The following is a 26,812-nucleotide window of genomic DNA, read 5'->3' on the forward strand; positions in this document are numbered from 1 at the left end:
AACAATTTCTTGTAGAGAATTACACTTAATAATAAAAACACAGCTCTCACAAACAGAAGTGTTCTATGACATAATTGCACCTTACTTTTCCCTAAATCAGGCAAAATAAAATGAAAAACAGGTGGATGTCCAGGGCTTCTGACTGGAGTACCTACAATCTGCCTTTTATTCTAAACTATGTTGACAGTTTGGCTCAACATTTCAATGTTTCAAGCTTAAACACTGGTTTCAACATTAAACACTGCAGTATTAAACATCTATTTATCTAGATAGTAACCATTTATATTATCCACTAAAGACATATTTGTGCAGTCCTAAATCATCATGCTGTGATATGTTGTATCCATACATTCTTAAACCAATTTATCATACTCCACTACAGACATAAAAGCCAAAGACATATTTCCACATATATACAATATGAACATGTTCTAAATACACACAACTTCCAAACAGCATATATAACATCTAAAACTACCCTGTAGATAGCTGCATGTCAACACTTGTATTTTCAAAGTACAATTAAAATTTCAGTAAATATTTTTTTAATTATTAATTCAGTGTTTGCATAAAAGGCCAGTTCCTGAGATTTACACAGGTGTCCTCTCTTAAAAAATGTGACCCAGACAGGCCTGCCTTTGGCTGAAATGTAAAACCCAAACACTAAAATACTGAACTGCACAGGGTATAATTTTGTAATAATAATAGCTACTGTGTGATTTGCATGGGTTAGATCAAATCAGATGCAGAAAGAAGTTGGGACTTTTTCAGGAAGAAGAATTTCAGAAGGGTATTTGGAAAGGGAGCTCCTTCCACTCTGAATTCTGCAACAGTTTTCGTCCCATCTGCATTGGAAGCCTTGTGGAAGACATTGTATTCCACATTGTTTGTGATCCTGGATGAGCCACGCCTGCTCTACTGGGCCCAGTGCTTAGGGCCTGAGCAGCCCACATGTTAGCATGAACAACTGTTTTAAGGGAACCTGCTGGCGTGCCCCATACCAGCCTGTGCTGTGCTGGTGAGTGTTTTGGCAGAGGTAACATCCCAACCTGTCAGGAGGTACTATGCAATTCTGTTTGTTACACAAAATAAAGGGCACAGCAGCATGGGAGGGAGAAAAGAACCTCTCCATGGATTTGATCTGCACAGTGTGCTGTAGGAAAACCCACCCATGGTCTATGCTGCATTAAAGAAGGGTTGCCAGCATATGAGGAATGCAAGATTTACTCTCTGTGTATAGTCCTCTTTAGTCTCTTCTTAAAACAGCTATTTTATTGCACCATATGCTGTTGGGTCTTTCTCACTGAGATCTGGAATTAACCTTCCGTTGCCCTACCCATCCCCACTCCCACCCCACCCCAGGGGCAGAACACCATCCACCCTAATTGCCCTTCTTCCAACATCTAGGACTACACAAGCCTTACACACTTTCACTACCAGATGTTCACTCATACAGTTTACACATTTTAATTTTTTTCTCTGTCCATGAACATCACTCAGCTGATGCAGACCGCTAAAAACTCTTGAGACATCTGTTACATGTTTCGTAGGCTGCAGCTAATGAGGTATTCCATATGCAACTGAGGAATCACAGCTTATTAGTTGATACTGTGATATTTCACATTAAGAATGGATGAGCTGAACTTGCTGTGGATACTGTGACTTCATTGATTTGTTCCTAGATTTTTTGGTATGTGCATTGAAGGAGATTCAAGAGCATAAACATATTGTTATTTCTGTCATTTTTCTACCTTATGCATACCCTTGTGTAAACACTCAGACTAAACAGAAGTGTTTTCCTGATAACTCTGTACTTCTGAATAGGCTTAGAGGTATTCCTTATTGTTTATGAACACCGTATATTACTTCCTTGTGTTGCAAACTCCAGTTTAATAGTGGGTCTTTTTCTTCCTGCTGTCTTTCCCTTTCAGTCTTTGACCAGAATTTTCAAGGGACTAATAAGGTTAAATTGATAACTTGGTAGCACTAGCTTGTTTATCCAACAAGTCTGGATTGCTAGATAGGTTATGTAGACCATAAACCATCTGACAGGGCTCTGTAAAAGTGGTTAATGGGGGATTTTCTGATAAAGGGACTGGAAAGGAACAACGTTTTTTGACCACTCCTAAGAACTTACACAAGAAATCCTGTAAGTGAAGTAGAAACCCCTATCAGCCAGGTTGTCACAAGAAACTTTAAAAGCTTCTTGTGCTTATATCGGGTACTGACGTTAGACTACAGTGTTTTTACTTTGGTAAGAGGTTTGGCCTATGCTAACTCTCGAGGAAGGCAATTTTAGCCATGGAATAAAGAGCTGGACTGCAAGTTTCAGTTCACAGAACAGGATCCCAGGCACAAGGTCTTAATGCAATGAATGTGTTGAGAGATCCTTAGACTGATGGACAGTCCAAACACTGAAAAGGCAGAAAATCAAAGTGCTTATTTTGTTTCTGGATTCTTTGGCAGCAATCAGGTGAATTTCTGTAAGAATCATATGTGAAGGCAGTACCAAGAATGGGACAGTATGTTCTCTAGAAAACCATGAAATGCATTGTACTCCGGGTGTTCTTTAGTTAAAGTTGTTTCAAATGATAGCATCAATATGCTGTGATGTGGAAGCACCTGTGGTTGCTTCAACATGGAAGCTGGTTCAAAATTTTGAACTGTAACCAGAATGACAGGGTTGCAAATCAATATTCTTATGATTTAGTGCCCCTAAACAAACAAACAAATAAATGCTTGGAAAAAGAATGTCAGTCTGTTGTGATAAAAATACTCGCTTTGCATTACATTAATCCTGAAATTTTGGTTTTAGCTACTAAAAGACAGTCTATTGCTTGCATACATGGGGAATGCAGTGCAATACAAGACAAAGTATGCTTTTAAAGTACAACAGCTGTTTGTTTCAGCTAACTCTAACTAACTCTATGTTTCATTTATTTCTGATCACTCTTTTAGCAGAAGAAGCTGTCCCTTGTGAATCTGTTGCTGAATAGATATTGAATCCCCAGTTCACCTGTATCTGATTCTATGCTGTTTCTATACAGGTAAATTCTTCAAAAAAAATAAGAATCACACAAGCTGAAATATATACAGTGTAGGAAAGGAGGTAGTTCAAGATGACAAGGATTAGAAGCACAGTCTGTGAAGCACAATTCTCCTGCTTCTTGGTTTATGCTTTAATTTCCATACTTGCCATAACCAGGTCTACGTTACAAAACTTGCTACCAGATTTTTCAGAACACAAAGCCTAAGGCTTGCCGTGCAGGTTCATTTCTAGATTGCAGGGTGGAGGGAGTGTGTATGTATGTATTTTCTTTTGTTTCTCTTTTATTTTAAAACACATAGAATGGGTACAAATTTAAAAGTGTTCAGAATGCTAGTGCAGTCCAATGTGCATGTTTATATAACTCTCATGAAATATTGCAAAGAGAAAGATAGCTTTGAACCTGGTCTCCCCTAAACAATTTTTCTTTAACGGAGATAAAATAATGAAAAATACTTAGTTAAACTGCTGGTCAAACTCTTATTATTTGTACCGCTCCTAGAAAAGACTCTGGGGAGCAGCAGCAGAATCTGTGCTATTGATTGGCTGGTTAAATAGAGGCCTATTAGATTCAGACAGGCTAGATTGATTATACAGCAGCAGAAGGAGCTCAGACTCAGAGCTGAGTGAACGTCAGGGTGAGAGAGAGGGAGAGCAAGCGAGAGAAAGCGCGCAATAGAGGGAGACTGTACACACTATAGCATCAGTATGTGACTGCTGGTGCCTGATAACACCGATATTGAGCATCTTCAGCGGACAACTTCCTGATCTACCTTTTTTCATTTACAAGAGGATGCCAGCTGTAAGCCAGTGCAACTGATAACAGACTGGACGTTGGAATAGTTAATTTTGCTTATAATTACATCTCTTAATGTTCTGCATCTCTGAAGAAAGGCTTATTGCAGAAGGCAAAAATTCATCCTGTCCCCTTAGCTCACATAGTACTGATGATATACAGAGTTTGATATTCCAGGTAAGAAAATCATCCTTTGCTTTTCTGAGCAGCTAAAAAAGGAATTATTCTTTTCATATCTTGCATGTGAAATACAAGCTTTGGCATCTGTTTATAGAATACATTTATTGCACTGAAATTTTTTTCACTCACAGATTATATGTATCAAATATTATGTATACCCAACGACAATTAGGAACAGGACATAGTTTTTGCATTGTATTTATCATGCTTAACCCTTCAAGTAAATGGGAATGAAGCAGTTAGAAAAGATGATTTCTAACTACTTGTGTGATGCTTTAATGTAAGTTGTCCCATACATGCTAAGCAGTCTGGAGTAATAACAGCACACAAGCTCTCTCTGTCATTATTAATTCATTATTGTACATGTTGTGAAGCCAGGTAGAGAGAACATTTACCTGGAGGATTTCTCAGTGCTTGGCAGTAGTTTGAAACGGTATCCGTCTTTTGACTGCAAGCTTACCTCTGCTGTGTAAACATGATCTGCCTTAAATAATATGGCATTAGACTGCCATCTTTTTATAGATACAGTAGTTATTGCTAACATTCTGCCTGCAAAGTTAAGATCAAGGCTTATGACCTGAAATATGAAACCTAGGATGCTTTTGTTACTGTGCATGTTTGAAACAGCCATCCCATGGACCAATTGCTTGTTTTGGTGTGGCATTGACACCACTGCCTCCTAACTGCCTAGCTCTACATAAACTTTCTACATATTTCCTTCAGCTGTGTTGGACATGATTTTCCTGTGATAGGTGATAGGTTGTGATAGGTTGCTGTGATTTTGAAAGTGATAGGCTAAAATAGAAATAACCCAAATTTTGGTTACATAGCAAGTCAGGAAGTTGATTGACTCGGGGTTTACAGGCCATGGGAGCATAAGGCTAAGAGGACAGCACTGTCACTTCATTAATAACACATTCCTTCCAGCTGCAGTAATCTGTACCACCTTCCTCGTCAGTTTGTGCACTCTGCTCCTTGCTCCAAACTGAAAGGAATTTTTCATATACCAGCTCTTGTGATTCCTCTCTCTGAGTGAAGTAAGGCATCAGTCAATTAACCCATGCATTTAAGCAGATTTGCACCTAGCCGAGTACACCTTTCCAATGCTTTGTGCAGTTAAGAAGCTGCCTATAGCAGGTTATTGCTGCTAGACTATGCACCTAATTGTAATCCATTTTATCCAATGACACACTCATTGCAAATATAGAAAAGCACTTTCTTCTCTTCCTCTACCCAGATATATTTTATACATTTCTATAAATCACCATACTCAAATATTTAATCCTGTCTCAAAATCCCAAAAGTGAAGTGAAATTCCCAGTTACTAAAATGATTACTTATAATTTATAATTTTATAATGTAAAAGACATTATAAATGTTGGGGACTGTAGGCATATAGATTTTTTTTTCTAAACTAACAATAATTGGAAGGAAAGGGGTGCCTAAGTGACTACATGAACAAAATATGCAAGGCTTAACAGATAGCTTCACCCTCTATAATGCATTATACGAATAAGCACTGGCAAAACAAGAAGTAAACTGATGAGCCAAAACCAAAGGCTTACTTAAACTGTAGCATCTGTGCTGTTTTATTTCTTTATATTTTCTCTGCAAAAAATGTCTATATTGGTTTGAATATACACAATTGATCCATGTCTGCAATTTCAATTCTTCCTTCTGAAATTCTTTGCAGGTAGTAAGAAAATCACTTCGGGGCATGTTTTGCCAACTTAGCTTTCATTGAGTGATATTTTACTCCATAAAATGCTGCCAGAGGTGAGGACTACATCCATTGACATTCAGAGGGTCAGAATCTGACCATAAATAGTGGAGAGAAACCCTTTACATTTTAACTGAAAATGTTAAGAGTAAGACAAAGACGTGGGTATCAAGAGTCAGATCTACCGAATGTAAACAGAATTTTATAAAGAGCAAAGACAACTGAATGCCTAATTCACTACAAAACTTAAGGCCTGCCTCAAAATATTTCATGTGGAGTTTGCAAAAATAATAATTCATGTATGCGCAAAAGCTTTCTTACACTTCTTGTTCATATCTGTCTTTTCTTTCTGAAAAGCCTTTTTTACTATACCTGTACTTTAAACATACCTTATAATTTTGTGATTGGAAATAAAATCATATTAATTCTGTGTTTTCAAAGACAGTGATATGACTCCCTCCAGATTAGTATCTGATAGTATTCAGGTTACATCCTAACCATGAAACTCCAAATAATGCTGAAAGGTATTTATTTTTGCAAAGGGAATAATCCATCCGAACTTTACTTTTTTAAAAAAACACAAAAGAAAATGAGAAATGCGAACAATTATGTTATTCATTTCTGCATTAAATATTTACTGTGTCAGTATCTTCTTCTGTCAGATTCAGGAAAAATAGCTGAAAAATCAAATCAGAAAGATTTGAAGGGGTTACATAGTACATATTACAAATTATGCATTTTCCTTTGAGTCTATAATGCTGTTATTCTGGATCTTTTGCAACACTTTAAATGGCTTCAGTTGTATCACCTTTTTCTCAAGAAGACTAACCTGGCCTTTTTGAAACTAATTTTACATTGTTTTCCATCTTGAACTCACAGAAAGTCAAATTTATTTCTATTTTCCTAGATAACTTGAAGCCATTAGGGGGCTCTTTCCTCCTATGATATCACACAGCAAGCTGCATTAAACAGATATAGCTGGTTACTAGTCTTGTTACCAAAACAAGTCCTACGTGAATGAATTTATCTGGGTGTAGACCATTTTAATAATACAAAGCAACTACAAATCTTTATTGTTTGTTTGGGGGTTTTGAGTTGGTTTTATTATTTTTTTTTAAATGCAGATAATTAAAAGAGGATAGTTCTTCCACTAACAGTTAGATGATTATGTTTTGAAGTTCTCTTGTGCCCCAGAAAGGAGAAGCAGGGAACACATTCAGCAAGAACGCAGTACTTTTAAGTAACCTCTGGGGTTACTATGTCAAGTTACCAGCCTGATCAGACTGAATATGAAGCACCACTAATGTCGAAAAAGGTTACGTTTACTTATTCCAGTAACTGTGAACAACAATGCAGCTTCATTGAAAAAAAGTTATCATGTTGAGTACTGTTATATTGTACTGAAAGGAACCTTAAGTATATAGAACGGATATACTCTTCACTTAACACAGCTTGCTTTCAGAAGGGCAGAGCATGTCACCAGGATTTTTGGATGACTGTTCATTGCACAAAGACAGAAAGGTAGTTTCAATTCTGCAAACACTTACTGCACTGAAGTTACTCTGGACCAAATTCTCACATCCTGTATTCTGCCTATTACGCCTTTAGTTGTTCCTGTAAATTCATTATACCACTGTACCTGAAACTGGTTGTGAAGTTTTTACTACTCCTTGTGAGATTTAGAAATAACTACTGAATAGCCAAACACAGATTAAGAAAAAGTAATAGATTTGTTGTAAAGCACAGCAAGGTGGTTGCAAGCACTGCAGCAGCATGCTGAGGCAAGGCCAGGAGAAACATGAGTATCAAAAGACATGCAAAATAGTTGTCCACTCGTACTAGTTTTGGAGAATTTTCTTATTCCTGCCAAGGTGAAAAGAAAAAATATCATGTTGGTAGATTATTTTACCCATCCTGCCCAACTTGCTACTTTACAGCCTTTAGCTTGGAGAGATTCCAATACTACCAGCTCAATTCAAGAAAAAAAGAAACCCTTTGTGGCACCCTACATTCATGACACAGGCAAATAGTCTGGCCAAGTTGGGCTGGGTTTTTGTTTGTTTGTTTGTTTGTTTGTTTTAGAAAAGCTAAAACTTATGTCCTTTCTTGGTTTCACTACAGATCTGAATGGTCTCTCAATTTATGCACACACTTACAGCAACTATCTTATGACATGCAAGGAAGAGCTTAGTTCGGTTAAACAGCACCTAGAAATTCCAACCAGGATCTGAAGACATTGTGTTTACTCCCACATGGATAGGGAAACAGCCTCAGTTTGAGGTTCATGCAACATAATCAGAATTGTCAAAAACTGGAAAAAATAAAGTATTATTTCTGAGATACATAGCTGATGGTTCAGACTCATGGCAGATGATCTTCAGTAACTACGTTATTAGCACTTAGCAAATTCAGCGTCATATAAATTAGCTTACTGTCAGTGGAAGGAGTTTTTTCATTGTTAAAAGGCAGCTAGAGTTAGCTATGACTTGCTTGCATTTCAAGTACTTAACTGTGTTCATGAACAGTCAGTAAAGCTCAGCTGGTATAACTTTTAGTTATCCTCACTTTATTTAAGGCCTAAAACAGACTAAGCAGATTGCCTGAGGATGACAGGAGGTCTGTGGCAGAAGTAGTTAAGAGACCACTTCTTGAGTGAAGTCAAGTGCCCTAGCTGTAAGACTTTTCTCTTTTGTAAAACACAGTTTAATTCAATTGTATACTCTGCTTCCTTGAAATAAATTCAATTTCATTAAAAAACTGAAAATTAAACTCAGACAAGATTCTTGCCACAAAGTTTCTGCAGAGCTTCACTCCAGAGGTAAGTCTAATTTATTGGTTGGTTAATTTATCCCTTATATACACACACTATGCAAAGCACTTTGAAAAATTTTTGGATGACAATTGTTGTATGAACGTAAAGTATTATTATAGCAAACAGAAGTCACTCCATCTTCAGCTAATGAAACCTGCAACAGCCTGGGATGCTCTATTAAGCATGAATAAATCATTTGTCTCTGTAGAATGTTTAAAGATTGATTAAAAAGATGTTCTTTAGGCATGCACTCAAATACTTACAATTTTTCTTCCTGTTCCATGCTTTTCTATAATATATGCAGGGAATCATTCATATGTGTTAGAAGTAGAGAAGTTTATAAAAGGAATTCATATATGTATTGGCAAAACATTTTAAAGACAAATAGTAACAGCGTAGACTAAATATCCATCATAAGGTAATAAAAAGCAAGAGCTCTTGCTCTTAACTGCTTTACTTGAAAAAATAACATAACTTAGCAAATGGTGTCTTTCCCAACTCCTGCTTATGTAACTTGCATTGAAAGAACAGCCTGCAGCTTCCTCATATTTGCATACAATCCGAGAGTCCCAGAATCCCAGGTTGGAAAGGGACCTCAGGGATCATCTAGTCCAACCTTTCTGGGAAGAGCACAGTCTAGACAAGTTGGCCCAGCACCCTGTCCAGATGACTCTTAAAGTTGTCCAATGTGGCCGAGCCAACAATCCCTGGGTTAAACCTAAATATATATCTGTATGTGCATATATCTCTACATTGACATATATTTAAGCTTATCCTTTACTGTCTGTATTCCATACAGATGTACATATATCCATTACAATGAATTTGCAATTTTTAACAATACAGACATGTAGAACCCAACCATGTTCTCTGTGTTCAATAGAAGAAAAGGGTTTTCACTTGTGATCTGAAGCTACTTGAGGGTATAAGATATGTGAAGGTGTCACCAAGAATGCAGATCAGCAGATCATCAGATGCCAGGATCCTAACAAGATGTTAATTTCCCTGTTATTCGAAGTGTTGGGTTATCATCATCTGCTTTAATGCAGTGAGATAGCAGAAAGGGTTTGCTCTGCAGCGTGCAACAAAATTCCATTGAAGCACACAGCACAGTTTGGAGAAAAACAATTAAAATTTTTGGGCTTACTTGAATTTCAGAATATTTAAAACTGAGCCAAAAGTTCTGTTGCTTTACAAAACACTGATTATGTTTGGCTCTGGAACAAGGCATGGACAAATCTTTCTCTGCAATTATTAATGCTGGTCTGCAGAGTGTAAAGTAAGTGGACAAAGTCCTGCAGAGCAGCTGATAGTGAGAAGTATCTCATTGTCCTTCTCTGGCAGATTTGTAACACTAAGAATTAATATGCACACAGCAGTAACAAGGCTATGGCAACATCTTAATTATTTATACATCTTTCTCTTTCCCCCTCCAGAAATGTAACTGATTTAGGGGACGGGACTCTGAAGTTTTCTTCCTCCCTCCAGTTATCAGATATTAAACAGAAAAAAACCAAACCAAAATAAACCATACAAACCAAGAAAACAAAACAATAAAACAAACAAAAAGAACCCACCCAAACAAAAATACCACCAACGCAAACACACACACCCAAAACCCCCACAAACGCACCTGTGGGAAAGATGTCAAAAGTGAACAAAATTTTGTATCAGAAATTATTGTAATAAAATTTTTATTTGAACATAGTGAAATAAGAGGTTTGTTCTTAATATTGTGCAATAACCAGTAATAACAGGTCTTTGTGGCCCAGAATATTTAACAATGAGAGTATGAATATTTTGGAGCCTGTAGAAATTATGTATGCCGGAAAGCAAAAAAGCAATACATTATCTTACTTTTAATTGTCCTATAAATCTGTTTTTCATAGGAGTACATAGACTTCACCAAGTTCTAAAAAACACTGAAAATACACTGTAGTGCTTTGCTCTTCCTCGCTGCCTAAGACCCATAAATAGTCCTTAGTTCTATGCAACACAGCTGTACTGATAGGTGTGTAGAGGCAGTTTTGAAATAAATGTTGTAACTTTCAACTAGAAATAAGAACAAATGCATTGGCTTGTACAGAAGCACAGGAAAACTTGTAACTTGATGAAAATGAATTGACTTTATTTTTTTTCCACACCATCTGACAATTCCTCAATCTGGTGCATTTTCTTGAGCTAGATTAAATAATATAAGTGTATCCTTCATACTGTTGTCATTTAACTTATAATACACTGTACCTTCTCAATACTGTATGGGAAACCAGCATTTTAAGTTATCTTCTCAAATGAAATTGCAAGTAAACATTTTACAGGGAAACCTACTTTCAGGATCCCTGCCCTATTTTGAGACACAGAAAATTTGAATCAGTTTCAGGTAAGCTTGGATGATGTTCAAGGCACCCAGTCTTGGATGTTTGCCCATTAATACTATGCACTGTTGTACATCAAGCTCTTCCTTGATGATTTTCAAACAGCATCTTGTGGTGAAGTATAGAATTTAACTAGCAAAATTGCAACAATGTGATCGCTATGTACTCTTTCTTACCTTTTGCCAATAGAACAAATGTCAGTGGCCAGAATTAGAGCTGCTATGAAGCTGCTTGTCCCTAGCAAAGCTAGAGAAAAGCGTAAAAGCTCTACAGTGCCCATTAAACATGGAAAATTATTCCTGGATTCCATGGCCAGAAGGCTCTCCAAGCAGATGTGTCATGCAGACATTGAAGCTCAGATAGAACACTCTGGGGATAGACATGTCCCTTTTGCATTGCATATCCATGTACTGTTTGACTGTCACAATGCATGCGAGACCTTGGACAACTGCTTACCAGTTACCTAACTCCAAGACACATGGGAGCAGGAAGACAGCATCAGTGAAGTGGTGCAGGGATACAATTAATAGACCTTGTCACAAGTTATTTTCCTACTGCTGAGAAAAATCATTCAAACCAAAGTTGTACCTTACTCTAAGCAAAGTGACTTCACTTTTCTGGGGAGCAACTACATAATTGTACTGCCCCACCCACCTCCAGCATAAGGTACAACCTCCTCCCTGCTCTATTTCATCTTTTCAATGTCTTGCCCAAGTGCAGCAAATGCAACATACCTGGGACATGTCCAACTTCCTAATAACTTAAAGAATTAGATCAAATGATGAGGCAGAGAGAAAACAGTATGTACAAATCCTATCTAACTATACTACATAAAACAAAAAAAAAAAAATTCAGTTTTTAAATTCTTAGTCTTATGGCTATATAATTCTCTTAAGTATTCAAATTTCTATCTAGTTCTTTTGTTCATAAATATATATATATGAAACCCTTGAACTTCACCTGTTTTCATAACTTAGTGTTCCTCCCAAAACAAGTGGGAGAAGCCCCACTGCAAGAACTGCTGTCAGTTTGTGTGGTTGATGCGTACTGGTATGTGTGAGAGGTGAATGTCAGGAATTACAGGATGTCAGGACTAAATCACCCACAAGCTTTTATCATACAAAACAATTTAAACACATTTCATTGAGGAGAGATATCTTTCATTACTTCACATAAATCTTGGCATAAACGTATGCATATAGGCTGTTCCCAAGAAATAAATGACATACTGTAATTCTCCATTCTGGTTTACCTTCATGTATTTTCTTTCACTCTGTCATGGATTAACAATCTCAAAAGGAATCATTGAATGCTTCAGCCGTGAACATTTTTCAGACAGTAACCCAAAGTCCAGTCTTCCTGGCTATGCAAATCTGAGGAGTATTGGTAGAGTGTTTCCTACTTCTCTAACTATTCATTATCTTTACTTTCACAAGATAGAGAACTTTTAGATCTTCACTAAAATCCAGAAAGAAATGCTGCACAATGTGTAAAGTATTACATGTAACAAACATATATGGATCTGAAAGTAGAAATTAAGAGCAAAAATCATAACGAAGAAGTAAAAACTAATTTGTCATGGATTACCTGACACAGACAGCATCAGTTATTTCAGCCTGGACAGTATTTGGATCCCTTATGGGGCACTAATACTTTGTTTCTATTGCATGAAATTGCTGCACTTGCATATTGAGAAACATTGATTTTAAAATTGATTACATTGATTTTACAATGTTGCGAGACTAGAACTTTGGCTGAAAAGCAACTGGCATTTTCTTGGATGGTACACTGCAAGATCAGCTCGAAGTGTTCGCTGCTGAATATACCTATTTTAAAATAAAATCTTCTTTGCAAGTCTCCTGTAACCAGGACCAGAAAGCTGCTAATGTCCTGATGTAACTTTAGTTTCTTTTTGTTCGCTTGTTTGGTTTTCTTTTTTCTTAATTCAGTTTCTCAGTCTGTATCAATTTTCTTACATTTTCTTTTCATTGGAGAGCAATTTCTGTCTTTTCCCTTAGTGGGTAGGGCAGAAAACAAATGCTACGCTTTATTAAGAAAAGGAGAACATAAGGTCAACCACTCCACTCTGTATCAATATGGCATTTCTTATTTTGGGGGATAAGAATTGTTGAAGGATTTGGGGTTTTGTTTTATCTGGTTTTTTTGCCCTTTTGGTTTTGTTTTTTTGAGTGTGGGTTTGTTTTGTTTGTTTGAAATAACCCGCTAGCCACTAAACTGATAGGTACTCTATACATCAATTAGATAGATCACAGCATTTTCTGCCCATATGATTTGTTTCTTTTCTGGATTTTTCTGCCTTTTGTAAGAGAGTTTGCTTTATTTATGAACTTGTTCAATTTCAGCACCCTTCCATAGATCTTGAAGTTGGGTATTGAATTAAATCTAATTAGGTCACCCTGTAACATGTTTTTATTGTAGATGATGCTTTAACCATTCAGGGTTTAGCACAGTTCTGTATATTCTCAATATGCATCAACTAGGAAAATTCAACATTAACATAGGGTGTCCTGCTCTCAATAATGATAACATGTATCTGGAAATACATATGTGAAGTCTTAGGGACTTTAATGCAGAAACTTTTAAAAAAAATTAAAAAAAGATATGTTCAAAACTGCAACTAGTGGTCAGACTAGGACACATTATAATGTTCTAGTTAAAAAAAATATATTTTAAATTATCTTATTTTTATGCTTGTTTCAGTAAGTCACTTGTGTTTTCTTCAGTGTACCAATGAAAACGAGGTATAGGAGTCTAGTAGGACTTTGTTTCACTCAGAGTCAGCTCTTACCTCGGGGACAGTGTGGCGGACCATACCACAACTTTGTAGAACTCAAACCTTTTGTTGTCATGCTGTCTTAATACTGATATGTAGTCATGCCATGTTATGGAGGTATAAGAGAACAGCAAGAAATGGAAATGGAAAGCAAGATGTAATGAAGGCCTTAATTTTTATTGCTGTTTGATCTTAGAATTCTTTCTCAAATGATAAATCAATTCTTTCACATGAACCAGACACACAGGATTGTTTATTTTGAAAAGGAACAACAACAACAAAAAAGCAACATCTATCCATGTTATATTATCTGACAAACCTTCATGTTATTCTTTTACATTAACGGACATTTCTGCCCTCTTTCTCCCCTTCCCTTCCCAGGAACAGGATAGTCCTAGAAGTATGATACTTTTGGAGAATAACTGTAAACCTGATTCTTGTAGACATAATTTAGAAAATTCTGAAAGTCCAGGAACACTGTTGAAAATATTCTACAGCAGCTTAAAATTTTCAAGATGCAAAAAACCTTTAATGTATATATGCCGTCAGTGATGCCAAGACATATTTCATACAAGTAAGTATGGATTAAGTCAACCAAATAAACACCCAAAATCTACATTTGATACATTGGAGCCATGCAGGGATACATTCACTCCTCTTTTTTCATGAAGTATTTGCTTCTCAAGTTAATTACTTACATTAAAAATTACTCAGTAAAACCAGAAGACTCCTCCCATTACTTTGAATTTCCTTTGAATATTGGTGATTTTGCCAATAACAGAATGAATGATTCAAGGATAGTACTAGAGTTATCTAGAAAATATTCCCCTTAATGTACTGCAAGGGGAAAAAAAAACAAACACACACACCACCCCAAAAAAGCCCAAAACCAAACAAAAACCCAAAACCAAAACTGAATTCAACTCACTTTTCTAGGTACCTTAATTTAAACTTGCACTGAAAGCATTAATTTGAGGCAAAAAGCAAATAAATTTTTACTCTTCAGATGTTGCAGTGATGACACAAATACATTTAATGTGACTTCTGCCTCTACAGCACAAAGTGCTCCTTTCCCATAGTTTGTTTCACCAAGTGCATGTGAATTAATGAATAATAATGAATTATGCTGGATGATTTATATTCAATCATAAGTAGGTGAACAGCTTATTTTCTGAGGTATTGTCTAGACTGAGTATTATATTTGACACGCCAGGATGTAACATCAGTAGGAATTATAGCTACTATTTTTTTATGTGCAAACACATACAAACAAGCGCATATAGATACCTACAACTATACAACCCATGTCCATATAACCACAACCGAGAAGATTCTGACTGAAAACTGAAAAGTCCTAATACTCTAGGACTTTCAAAAATAAAATGGAAACAGACAGCACATAGTGATAATAAGGCATGCTTGTTCAGCAGTAATATTTTGCTGCAAAAGGCCCCCTTACCTCCATTTAGCATGTGTTGATTGCTCAGTTCACTGAAGTGCAGGATGCTGAACAGAGCCATGGGTCAATAAAGTAATTTATAATGATCAACATTCTGGGCAGACTATGGGATGAACTCATCTTTACTGTTCTCTTCTAGCTGAGAAAATCTGTTCTGCTGTTGATAAATATCCACCAATTAGAAAAGTCACTAGCTTCTGTAACTTTTACTCACAGAATCACAGAATCACAGAACGGCAGGGGTTGGAAGGGATCTCTGGAGATCATCTTGTCCAACCCTGCTGGTTGAGCAGGGACACCTAGCACAGGGGGCACAGGAACATGTCTAGGCGGGGTTTGAATGTCTCCAGGAAAGGAGGCTCCACAACCTCCCTGGGCACCCTGTTCCACTGCTCTGTCAACCTCACAGGAAAGAAGATTTTTCTTGTGTTCAGGAGGAACTTTCTGTGTTCCAACTTGTGCCCATTGCCCCTTGTCCCATCCTTGGGCACCACTGAAAAGAGTCTGGCCCCATCCTCTTGACACCCACCCTTCACATATTTATAAGGGTTGATAAGATCCCTCCTCAGTCTTCTCTTCTCCAGGCTAAACAAACCCAAGCCTCTCAGCCTTTCCTCATAAGGGAGATGCTCCTGTCCGCTGATCATCTTCATAGCTCTCGCTCAACATTCTCCAGTAATTCTCTGTCCTTCTTGAACTTGGGGGCCCAAAACTGGACACAGTACTCCAAATGTGGTCTCACTAGGTCAGAGCAGAGGGGGAGGATAACCTCCCTCAATCTGCTGGCCACACTCCTTTTAATGCAGCCCAGGATACCGTTGGCCTTCTTGGCCACAAGGGCACAGTGCTGGCTCAGGGTCAACTTGCTGTCCACCAGCACTCCAAGGTCCTTCTCAACAGAGCTGCCATCCAGTAGTTCAGCCCCCAGCCTGTACTGGTGCATGTGGTTGTTCCTCCCCCAGGAGAAGGACCTTGCACCTGTCCAGGTCTCGCTGGATGGTAGTACAGCCTTTTGGTGTATCAGCCACTCCTCCCAGCTTGGTATCATCAGCAAACTTGCTGAGGTTACACTCTGTCCTTTTGTCCAGGTCATTGATGACTATGTTGAACAGGACTGGACCCAGCACAGACCCCTGGGGAACACTGCTAGTGACAGGACTCCATCCAGACTCTGCTCCATTGATCACGACCCTCTGAGTTCTGTTGTTGAGCCAGTTCTCCATCCACCTCACTGTCCACTCATCCAACCCACGCTTCCTTAGGTTGCCTGTGAGGATGCTATGGGAGCCAGTGTCAAAAGTCTTGCTGAAGTCAAGATAGACAACATCCACTGCTCTCCGTTCACCTACCCAGCCAGACACACCACTATGGAAGGCTACCAGGCTGGTCAGGCATGATCTCCCCTTGGTGAATCCATGCTGACTGTTTCTGATAACCTTTTTTTCCTCTACGCCTTACAGAGAAGTGAGAGGATGTATTCAAAACTAAGGCATTGCACTTGAATAGAGTGTAACAACAAGAAGTATCTATTTTTAACCTACATTGCCCTGGTGGGTATAATAATCAATAACTTGATCAGTTAAAGATAACAGAAGTTAATATCAGGGTGATTTCAAGTCAGGAAAAACGACTTCTCTTAAACATGACGAAAGCAATGTACAAACTGATTACCGCTATTCTGCTTCAATAAAGAGCAAAACACCAACTTAACATTTAGCACCTTTCCACCGAGCGCAACCGAACCCACCTTGCAGACGTGGGGGGCGCGCTCCCCGGGAACGCCCCAGGCGAACCTGTCCCGCCAGGCTGGTAACCAACAGCCACACCTCAGCCCCACCGAGGCGGCCGCTGAGGGGAGCGCCCTGCCGCGCGCGGGGCCGTTGCCGCAGAACATTCTGGAGCAGGGCTGTTCCCACGGGAGGGCGTCGCTCGCGTCGCTCGGAACGGCCGCGGGGCGCTGGCGGCTGCCTTGTGCTGTGCGGCCAGGCTGAGGGAGCAGCTCCGGGGCAGCTCCGGGGCCCATCGCGGAGGGGAGACGGAGGAGGAGGAGGCAGAGGTGCGGAGCTGTGCCGCCACAAGCAGCAGTGAGTCCTGCAGGTCCTTTGGTTTACTTTCTATGCTTTCCTCTTAATCCATTTGGGTCAGCGGGTGCGTGGGGCCCTTTTTTTTCCGATGACTGTGGTGCTGCATTCTGCCTTTTTGTCGGCATGGTTCTCCTGAGGGTCGGGAGGGGGGAGCCTGGTTTTATGTTGTGTTTGCTGCAGGAGAGCACTGGGGGTCCTGGCTGCGTCTGGTGAAGAGGCAGTCAGGCCTGGAGGTGCTGAGAGTGAGGCCTTTACACATCTCAGGTGTGAAATCTCAGGGCAACTCACCTGGGACACTGCAGCCAAAGCCTGTTTGCTATAAGGTGGTGCTGGTGAGCGAGATGAAAGATAAGGTTGAATTCCTGTGAGACAAGAAGCAGTGTAGGAGAAAGTACGCTGGATAGGGAGGATGTAGGGACAGACCCTGGAGGTGGTGGGGGGCAAGTTGGGGCCTGAGGTGCTGGAGGACCAGGCTTTTAGTGAAACAGTTGTAGCTGACAGTACTACTTCCAAAATAGGGCAACATTGTTGATTCTTACCCTCCAGGGCTGCGTTATATCATGGGCCCTTCTGAGTGAAGTTAAAAAGAGGAAGTAAAACAGCATTCAGCTCTGAAGACAAGGATCGTGTAGGACTGTGTTTAATTTCACTTTCCTCTTTTTACCCCAATCTTAAATCATGTTGGATCCCACTCTCCTACACTGCTGGTAAACCAGTCTCACTAGAGCAAGGGTGAAGATGTTTCAAACTTTGTGTGATTTACCTCTGTTCAGTGTGCAAATCCACGTGAAACAATATCAGAACAGCCTCAGAGAGATGTGCAGCTGATGCATATTTCAGGGACTCGTGCTGGGAATTAATTCTGCTAGGTGGCTGGCTGATGGAGGGAATCTCTGGCCTTTGCCTTGCTTAATCTTGCCATCCCCTTGACAGGGGCCAGGGTAGCCCTTGAACAAGCTGTCATTACTCATTACTGCCAGACCTGTTGCAGGTGATTCCCGTGGCACTCCCTTAGCTATCCATGACCACCTTCTTGCACAAGCCTTTGGTTTTCCAAATTATTTCTTTATTCAATCTGTCATTTTGTTGCAAAAAAAATAGAAAAAATGATAGGCAGTTCATGAAATGACAGGGACTCCATGGCATAGGTTCTCTTTCAGAGGTTAATTTTGCCCCATTTCTCAAGCACAATCTATCATACTGATCTCAAAATAGGTTATACCTGAATTAGAGATAGATGTTTCCTGCAATTCCCAAGTTGAATGAGAAAGATGCTTCTGAATTAATGGACTCGTAACTGATCTCATTTGGACTGCTGTTGTGAAAATATAGTTTGCAAAAATGTATCATGGAAGTGAAAACAACCTTCTTTCTGTCCTCCCTCCCTAGGTCTCAAATTTATTTGATTAGCTAACTTCAAGGGTTTATTAAAATATGTTTGCTTAATATTACTCAGTAACACTGGCTTAACTCTAGTGCTTTTTCATAAGTGTTAACTGGAACAAAGAAGCCTACGTTAGACCTAAACTTTCACACATAGTATCAAATTCTGCCCTCTTCTTTGTCAAATGTTAAATTGGGCGGGGGGGGGGGCGGGGGAATAATAATTAAAAAAAAATGGTGGGGACAGTTCTTAGTCCAATTTAGGATTATGATGAATATTTCAGTGGCAAAGTAAAATTTTGCTGTCCTGTAAAAGAGCAGTTTCCTTCTATCTGAAGATTTATGGACTGTTGAAGAAGTCACTTGAAGCATCCCGAAAATGCATTACTGTTCTCCTTGCTCCCTGTCATGATTGAGTCCCCCACAAGTGCGTTTAAAACTTAAACAGTTAGCCTCTTAAATTTTTCTTCTGATTCACTGAAATTCTCTATGAATTTTAGTAAGGTTTTAGAAAGCGATCTTCTGTGCAAATGAATCTCTCTGGATTTTTTTTTTTTTTTGATGGGACTGTAAGAGAAGGGGAGATTAGAAGGTGAAAAAGAAACAGTGTATTTCTTGGGACCTTGGTCATAGTAAAAAGTACAATCTCTTCACTCTGTCACTGTTGAGCAGTACAGTTTCTGGGCTTGTGAAGGTTTTTTTCTTCAAGTACACATTAAGATGGATAATTTTCTAGGGCTGTTCTTTCAGATGGACTCAGTATTAGTCGAAAGGAGCATGATTTAGATAAAAACATATAAGAAAAAAATCCTTGCTTTGTTCTAAGGACAGAAAAAAATTCCATTTTCAGGGCTTTTGTCATCTCTTGCCTTGGGTCAAATATAAAAAGTCTGCTGTCTGAAAACTCTTCTTCAGTTCAACTTCTTGTAGCAAAGGTTCCACAACTTAAAAATAAATGGTGACTGTTAGGTATCTGGCACAGGAGAGCAGGGGTTTTACTGCATTGTGGTGTTCTTTGCAGGTTGCTGAAATACCCGTATGGGTCTGTTATTTTTTTAGTAACAGCTGCTATTATATACAGCCATTCACTCAATTAAAATTGTACAGAGTCTAGGAGGTTTCTGGGAGCCAACTGATAAAGGACCCTATTCTTAAGAGCATTTTCATTCCCGGCTGGACTTTAATACAATAGCCAAGCACTCAAATTATAATTTTCAAAACTACATAGTGAATTATTAACAAATGCTGATGAAATACCCAGGGTTCTGTGCCATCTGTTCTTTCAAAATTACCAGTGGGATATGGTCAGTGTAGGAGCTGTTAGTTATCCATATTACTTCATATTTTATAGGGCTGCCTGGTGTTTTAATTTTCTTCTGGTCTGAAGTCTTGCCCATATTTTTGACTTTTAATACAATATTTTCTTTCCTTTCCCAGCTAAGTTGTGGTGTATTTTGGTGATACTACACCCAAGATGTTGTTATCCTATCAGGGACACATGCGGCAGTCAGCAAGGCTATTCTGAATTGCATTCATAGGAAAAGTCTTTGGAGAAGATGAACAAAATTTTTATTTGCAAATTAGTAGTAAAACTAAACAGGTGTAAAGAAGAACAATGGTTATTTAGAAGAATGCCCTCAACAAATCTGTTTCTCTGGTTGTTATGTTCTCTTAAAAGAAAACTTTATGGCTGTTTTGTGGAATATTCTTTTCTATGGCAAAACCATTAGATAATAGCCTACAATTTCCTACAGCTAATGGAGTTATTCTGATATAGTATAAATTCAAAGTTGGGGCAGACCATTTATTTAAATTCTAATTTGTCTATATCAGAGTATGATACAATCCATGAACTCTGCTGCATTGATTAGGGGATTTTGAGCAGCCACTGATTTTTAATCAAAATTAGTATGGTAAGAGTTTAACATTTGCCAGTTTATATTACAAAACTTTCCTTTATCAAAGAGTATTGTAAATTTGACAAATTAACATTGATTCTTAGGCAAAATTGCACTGTTATGTCACTGGTACCAGTGTTAGTGACATGTACATCCATGTTACTACTTAGGCACAGATCTTGTCCAAGTTGTGAGTGGAATACAAATATGGAAACTTGTATTGATACTGAAACTATAACACTAATTACTACTAATTATCATAAAGCTACTTCCTAAGGGAGGTGATGGATTACTCATCATGTGACAATTTTTCACAAAAACTTAATTTCCTTTAAGGTTTATAGTACAGTTTAAGTAAACAGTGGGTTTTTTTCATGTAGAACAGAGTAGATTAAGTCCTCTGCTTTTTGTTTCTTCGTTTTGTTTTGTTTGTTTGGGGGTTTTTGTTATACAAGAGGATCAGTCCAGGTAATCATGATGATGTCCTCTTATCTTATTAATCTTCCAAGGAAAAAATAGTTACTTTCATATCTTCATAGATCAGAATCTTTAATTTTTAAAATATTTTTAAAATCTTTTTTAAGTTCATAATGGTTTTTTCTCAGTCTTATGTCATTCAGGATTTTTTTTAAAGTATCATTGGATCAGATAAATATTTTCACAGCTATTTTTATAGTGTTCTGCTATTTGTCTTGATGCTTTTCTGCCTGAAGAAAGGAAGAAGATGATATATTATCAACAAGTGAGTTATGCCTTCCAAAATCAGGAAGCTTGGGTGGGTTTTCCAGATTGATAAGTAGCTCTGGATACTTGTCAAATGTTGATGCTTTTTAAAAATAATTTCTATTTTCCTGAGTGAGAAGAAAAAACGTAAGTGTCTACACTCTGTATTGAACACCCCAAAATTTTGGGGGCAAAAGGAGGTGAAGATCAGCGCTCTAGCTCTTAAGCGTAGTAAAGCCCTAAAATACTTTTTTAGAAAGCACAAGCCCTTGTATAGCTCTCTAGGCGTGAAGAGCACAACTGTAACTCCTCAGGTCCCAGTGAGTTATGTCTTAATAGAAGGTAGGCAATGCAATGTACTAGCAAGATTATTATCTCATACTGTCTTTCTTGAAGGTGGAGGGCAACTAAAGATGTATACAAGCCTACCATGTGCCTTTCTGAAAGCACTCTGTTACTTGTTTGTGCCTTATAGGAATTATTTGCTATGGTCTGCAAATTTTTTATTCAGTTTTTCTCCTAAACAGTGAGAATATTTGAGAAACATTTTTGATTGTTGAGGGATTCTTGTGAAAATTATAATTTTTAAAATTACTTCTGTGCAGTTTAGCAGACATTGTGTGCTTCCCAGGAAAAAATATATTTTGAGCTGATTTCTCTCAAATGGAGAGGTTTTAAAATCTGAACAAGCTATGAGAGTACACCGTAAAAATTGTTATTTTTGTGCTTGTAAGGCACAGATCATTGAACTTGCTGTTTTATATGGGATTTCAATAAGAAAATTATGGGTTTTTTTCTATTATGAATCTAGATGTGAACGTTAACTGTATTTTGTGGTAGGTTTAAAGGCAGTCATTGCAGGGCAGGCAGGAAAATATGTTTACAGTGATGTAGAAAGAACATAGGGTGATGCCTTATAACCTTTAGGGTGGGGAAAAGCACCAGTTGTGCTGGGTGCCCTCTGTAGATTCAGTGAGTCTGTAGAATTTTCTCCTTCCCAGATGCAGTTGTACCACCAGAAAAGACAAGTCATGGGAGGAGCACTTGTAAAACGCATTCAGATACAGCAGCCTGTTCTTAAATTTGATGTTGTGTGTTTCATGCTTAATGTTTTGTTTTGTTGTGGACACTTGCACCATTAGGAGTAATTAAGAGTAATTACTAAGTAAGAATACTTACCAAGTAAAGAGTAATTGCTAAGTAAGCAAAAGAACTGTGTGCAATGAAACAAAAGCTTAAAAATAACTGTAACTGTGCAGCTGTTGCACTGTAACCATTGTGACTGTATGGCTGGGCATTTGTACATCCTAAGAATGTAGCAAGTATGCTACAGCAACTCTTAAAAGGGAAAAGATTACTTTTCTGGTTATGTTGTCAGCTTTCAAGAAAGTGACTCGCAAATGGTAGAGGAGTGAAGCAGATGTTGGGTTTATGATCCCTTGACTTGTTCCATGCGTTTTGTTTATTGTCTTCTATTTCAAAAAATTTTTACTACTTTTGTACAGCAAATGGTATCTGTACTGTAAAGGAGGAATTCCAGGTTTTACAAGTCTCAGGTTAGATATTCCCAACACAGTTTGCTTTTCACAGGGACAAGCCTTGACAACTGAAATTCTGGAAACACAGAAAATTATTAGAGGGGAGTTGGCCTCTGTTGACAAAGGGAAATTGGAAGATAAAAGAACTAAACATAATTAGATTCCTATTGCTACAGAAGACTAACAGCAATAGTTGTTTCCCCACCCTCATACATATAGTGAGTCTTGGACTTTCTTGTTAAGGATAGGGTTTTTGTCTAGGAAGAGCTTGATAAATGCTTCATGCATGTGTTATGAAAAGATTACTCTTGTGGTGTCAGGGCAATAGTATGTTTAGGAGATGAGAATGAAAGGGAAGGGGTGTGAAAAGTGCTGTAGACTGTATCTTGTACCATACTTTTTCAGCCTTCGCTTACAGACCCTGGGCAGTTACTTCCTCTCATTCTACATCTTCAGGAAAGCAGAAGGTGGCCACTAAAATCAGAAATGTGACTTTCTGTGATTGAATAAAATTTCCTACTTGTGTTTTACTAGTAATTTTGCAGACGCTAATTCCTTCATTGTAAAATTAGTATAGAGGTGGTGGGGTACCATTTTTCCGAGTGAGTTACTGTGAAACTGATGGGTAGTGACTGAAGGGTTAAAGGTGGCTATTGTGAATCTGAACATAGTAAAAGACTCTAAAATTAATAGTGCTTTAGTGACAAGAAGCACTAGTAATTTCTTACCTGTTTATGTTTCTGCCTTAACTGGTGTGTAATCACATCAATTACAAGATGCTGTTTCAGTATCTCTCAAACAATATATCAGTTAGAGCTTAACATAGATCTGACGAAGGAGGGTGTAGAGAATAGAAAACAAGGGAAATACTCCAATGAGTTGTTTCACTTGTTATGAACTAGCCCTCTGGAGCTTGTGCTCACATCTTGGCTGTAATGGCTAACAAAATCCTTATGAAGTTCAACATGGACAAGTGTAAGGTCTTGCGCCTGGGAAAACATAATCCAGGAGTGCAGCACAGACTGGGATCCACCTGGCTGGAGAGCAGCTCTGTCGAAAGGGACCTGGGGGTCCTGGTGGGCAGGAAGCTCAACATGAGCAAACAGTGTGCTGCTGCAGCCAAGAAGGCCAACAGGATGCTGGGTTGTATCAAAAAGGGCATCGCCAGTAGAGATAAAGAAGTCATCATCCCGCTCTACTCAGCGCTTGTCAGGCCACACCTGGAGTACTGTGTGCAGTTCTGGTCCCTTCTCTACAAAAAGGATGGGGACAGGCTGGAAGGGGTCCAGAGAAGGGCCGCCAAGATGATCAAAGGACTGGGAAGCCTGCCATACGAGGATAGGCTGGGAGAACTGGGTTTTTTCAGCCTTGAGAAAAGGAGGCTCAGAGGGGATCTCATCACCATGTACCAGCACTTAAGGGGTAGCTACAAAGAAGATGGAGACTCCCTTTTTACATGGAGTCACATGGGGGAATGGACACAAGTTGCTCTTAGGGAGATTCCGATTGGACACCAGAGGGAAACTTTTCACATTGAGGACAGTCACCCATTGGAATAATCTCCCCAGGGAAGTGGTTGACTTGGCCACATTGGACACCTTCAAGATTTGTCTGGACAGGGTGCTGGGCCATCTTGTCTAGAAAGGTTGACTAGATGATCCCCGAGGTGTCTTCCAACCTGTGATTCTGTGAAATATGTGCCTTGCTATCTCATCTCATCCTGTGATACCACAAGCAACAATGCAAGAGATGCTCATCCTGGCAGGGTTAATGAATGACCACTGGATACTTCTGAATGCTCTGCAGCAAAGTAATGGTCAAAATAAAGATACTGTAAAGGGCAGCTGTAGTATTTTGTAGCAGAGCTCAAATGTAATGTATCCCTGTCTTAGATAAAATTCTCAGATGATTGCAGGAAACTTATGGTACAGATGAAAAATAAAACACACTTAAAACACACTGTCTGTCAGATGTGGGATAATATTCCTTCCTACTGATGGATCTGGTGAAAAGTCTAGTCATAAAGGTTTATCAGTTTAACTATAAGTATAAACTTAGGCAACTGTTGAAACTTTCCATTGCAACAGCATGCTTTTACATTGTCCTCATATGGTCTTTAGCTACTGTGATCTTGAAAGTGTTGGGAAAAGCCAGGAGGAAGCACTTCCAGCTCAACTTAATGATGGATTGTACGATGGGAAACACATCTCTGCCCCACATTTGCAAGCCTCCAGACAGTGCCATGTTTATTAGGATGATTTCAAAGAAACAAACAGTGAGCCTAGTACATTTCAAATGCTTTGTGAAAGAACATACTGGATAATCAAGATATTTTGATAGGTCTTACTTGAGCCTCATCTTGCAAACCTAAACTTTTGTTTTCTGGAACATCCACATTTTGCGATGTGTTTTTCTAACAACTGGAAAGTTGTTAGAAACCCATTTCAGAATTCCCTTTCTTGCAGTCTGCATGATGTTTTGATGTCAGTGATGATACTTAAGGTTTTTTTTCTTTTTTAAGCTGTGGCAAAAAAGTACAGAACAATTCTGTTAAACTCATATTTGCCTGTTGCTCAGTGGGGCTGTTCACTTGGCATAAACATTCCATGCTGAGAATGTAAATGTATATTCTTAAAAACTACCAAATGTCCTCTTTCTGGGAAACGTCTTTGGAATTTCTGGAAACAGCCATAATTGGTATCTCAGACTGTCTTTGTTTAATCTGCCTTTAATTTTTTGTTTTATGTCTTTTTTTTTCCCTGTATATTTTTCTGTATACAATAATAAGATTTCAGCAACGTTGCAGGGTACCTGAATTGTTTGTTTTCTTTTCTTTCCCTTATAATGAAACTTCCTTTCCTTCTCTCCCCACCTGAAACTGAAATAGTACCAAACTGAAGCAGTAAAAGTCAGTGTTGAGGAAGAGTTGTTAAATCTTTTTTAAAAGATCAGAAGAAAAAAATAAGAAATTGTGGGAATTAAAGCAAATGAAGGAATTTGAGGAAACTCTTATAACTCATCTACTTTATTCTGAGCAGTCAAAGACAAATTAGGCATAGATATAATAGGTTTGCAAGATTGTCATCTCTCTTCAGACCTCATATAAACATTGCAAATAACTAAATATGTTTAAGATGTCACAGTTAATGCATGACTTCTGACACGCAGTGGTGTATAATTTTGCTGACTTGTATGATGGCTTAAATGCCATAGAAACTATACATCCAAGAAGTGTTTTGTCCTTTCTCTGTTTATAGTGTTCCTTTAGAAAGGTCTAACAAAGAGAAGAGGACTGCCATCCTCTTAGCCTTACAGGGTCTTCAGCCAATTCATGAACACCAATTTCCAGGAGAAAAAAGAACGGTTGTCCAGTGCAAAAAGGGTCCTAAACCATTTTTAAATCAGAAGCAGTGATGAGTATCTGCTGCCACAATTCAGACTACTCTATTTTTTAAAAAGGCAAAAACTTTAAGTCCTCCTTTGTGCATCTAAACACTGGAATTTTTCTTCCTAGCTAGCTGTCAACAGAAGCACTAATACTTAATTTTTTCCTTGACTATTTTGAATGCTCCTTTGGCTGTTCTCTAAGGGAACTGCTTATTAAGATCAACTTGGTAGGACTATTGTTTTCCACTGAGATTGTATGATGCAACTTCAGGACCATTAAGGCAGAAGTCACTGTCAAGGCAAGTGAAATTTTGCAGTGAAATGCTCATTACTTTTTGAGAGGAAGAAAAGTGGACTAACTGGGATTTAAACAACTTACTCTTCACTTAAGAGTCAGTATCACTGTTGTTTCTAGGCCTGACCTGAAATTCATCAGTTTATCTGAACACAGGCACACTGGTGGACTGAAGACATGCTTCTAGGCAAATATATTATTCAAAAGTATTTTCCTAGCTTATAAAATGCATTAAGCTGGTTATTTCTTTGTTTACCTCTGTACGCTGGTTTGCGGGGGCAGGGGAAAATTGACATCAACCCAAAAAACCCCCAAAACAACA

The sequence above is a fragment of the Phalacrocorax aristotelis genome, chromosome 2, assembly GCF_949628215.1.
Source record: "Phalacrocorax aristotelis chromosome 2, bGulAri2.1, whole genome shotgun sequence".
Taxonomy (NCBI): domain Eukaryota; kingdom Metazoa; phylum Chordata; class Aves; order Suliformes; family Phalacrocoracidae; genus Phalacrocorax; species Phalacrocorax aristotelis.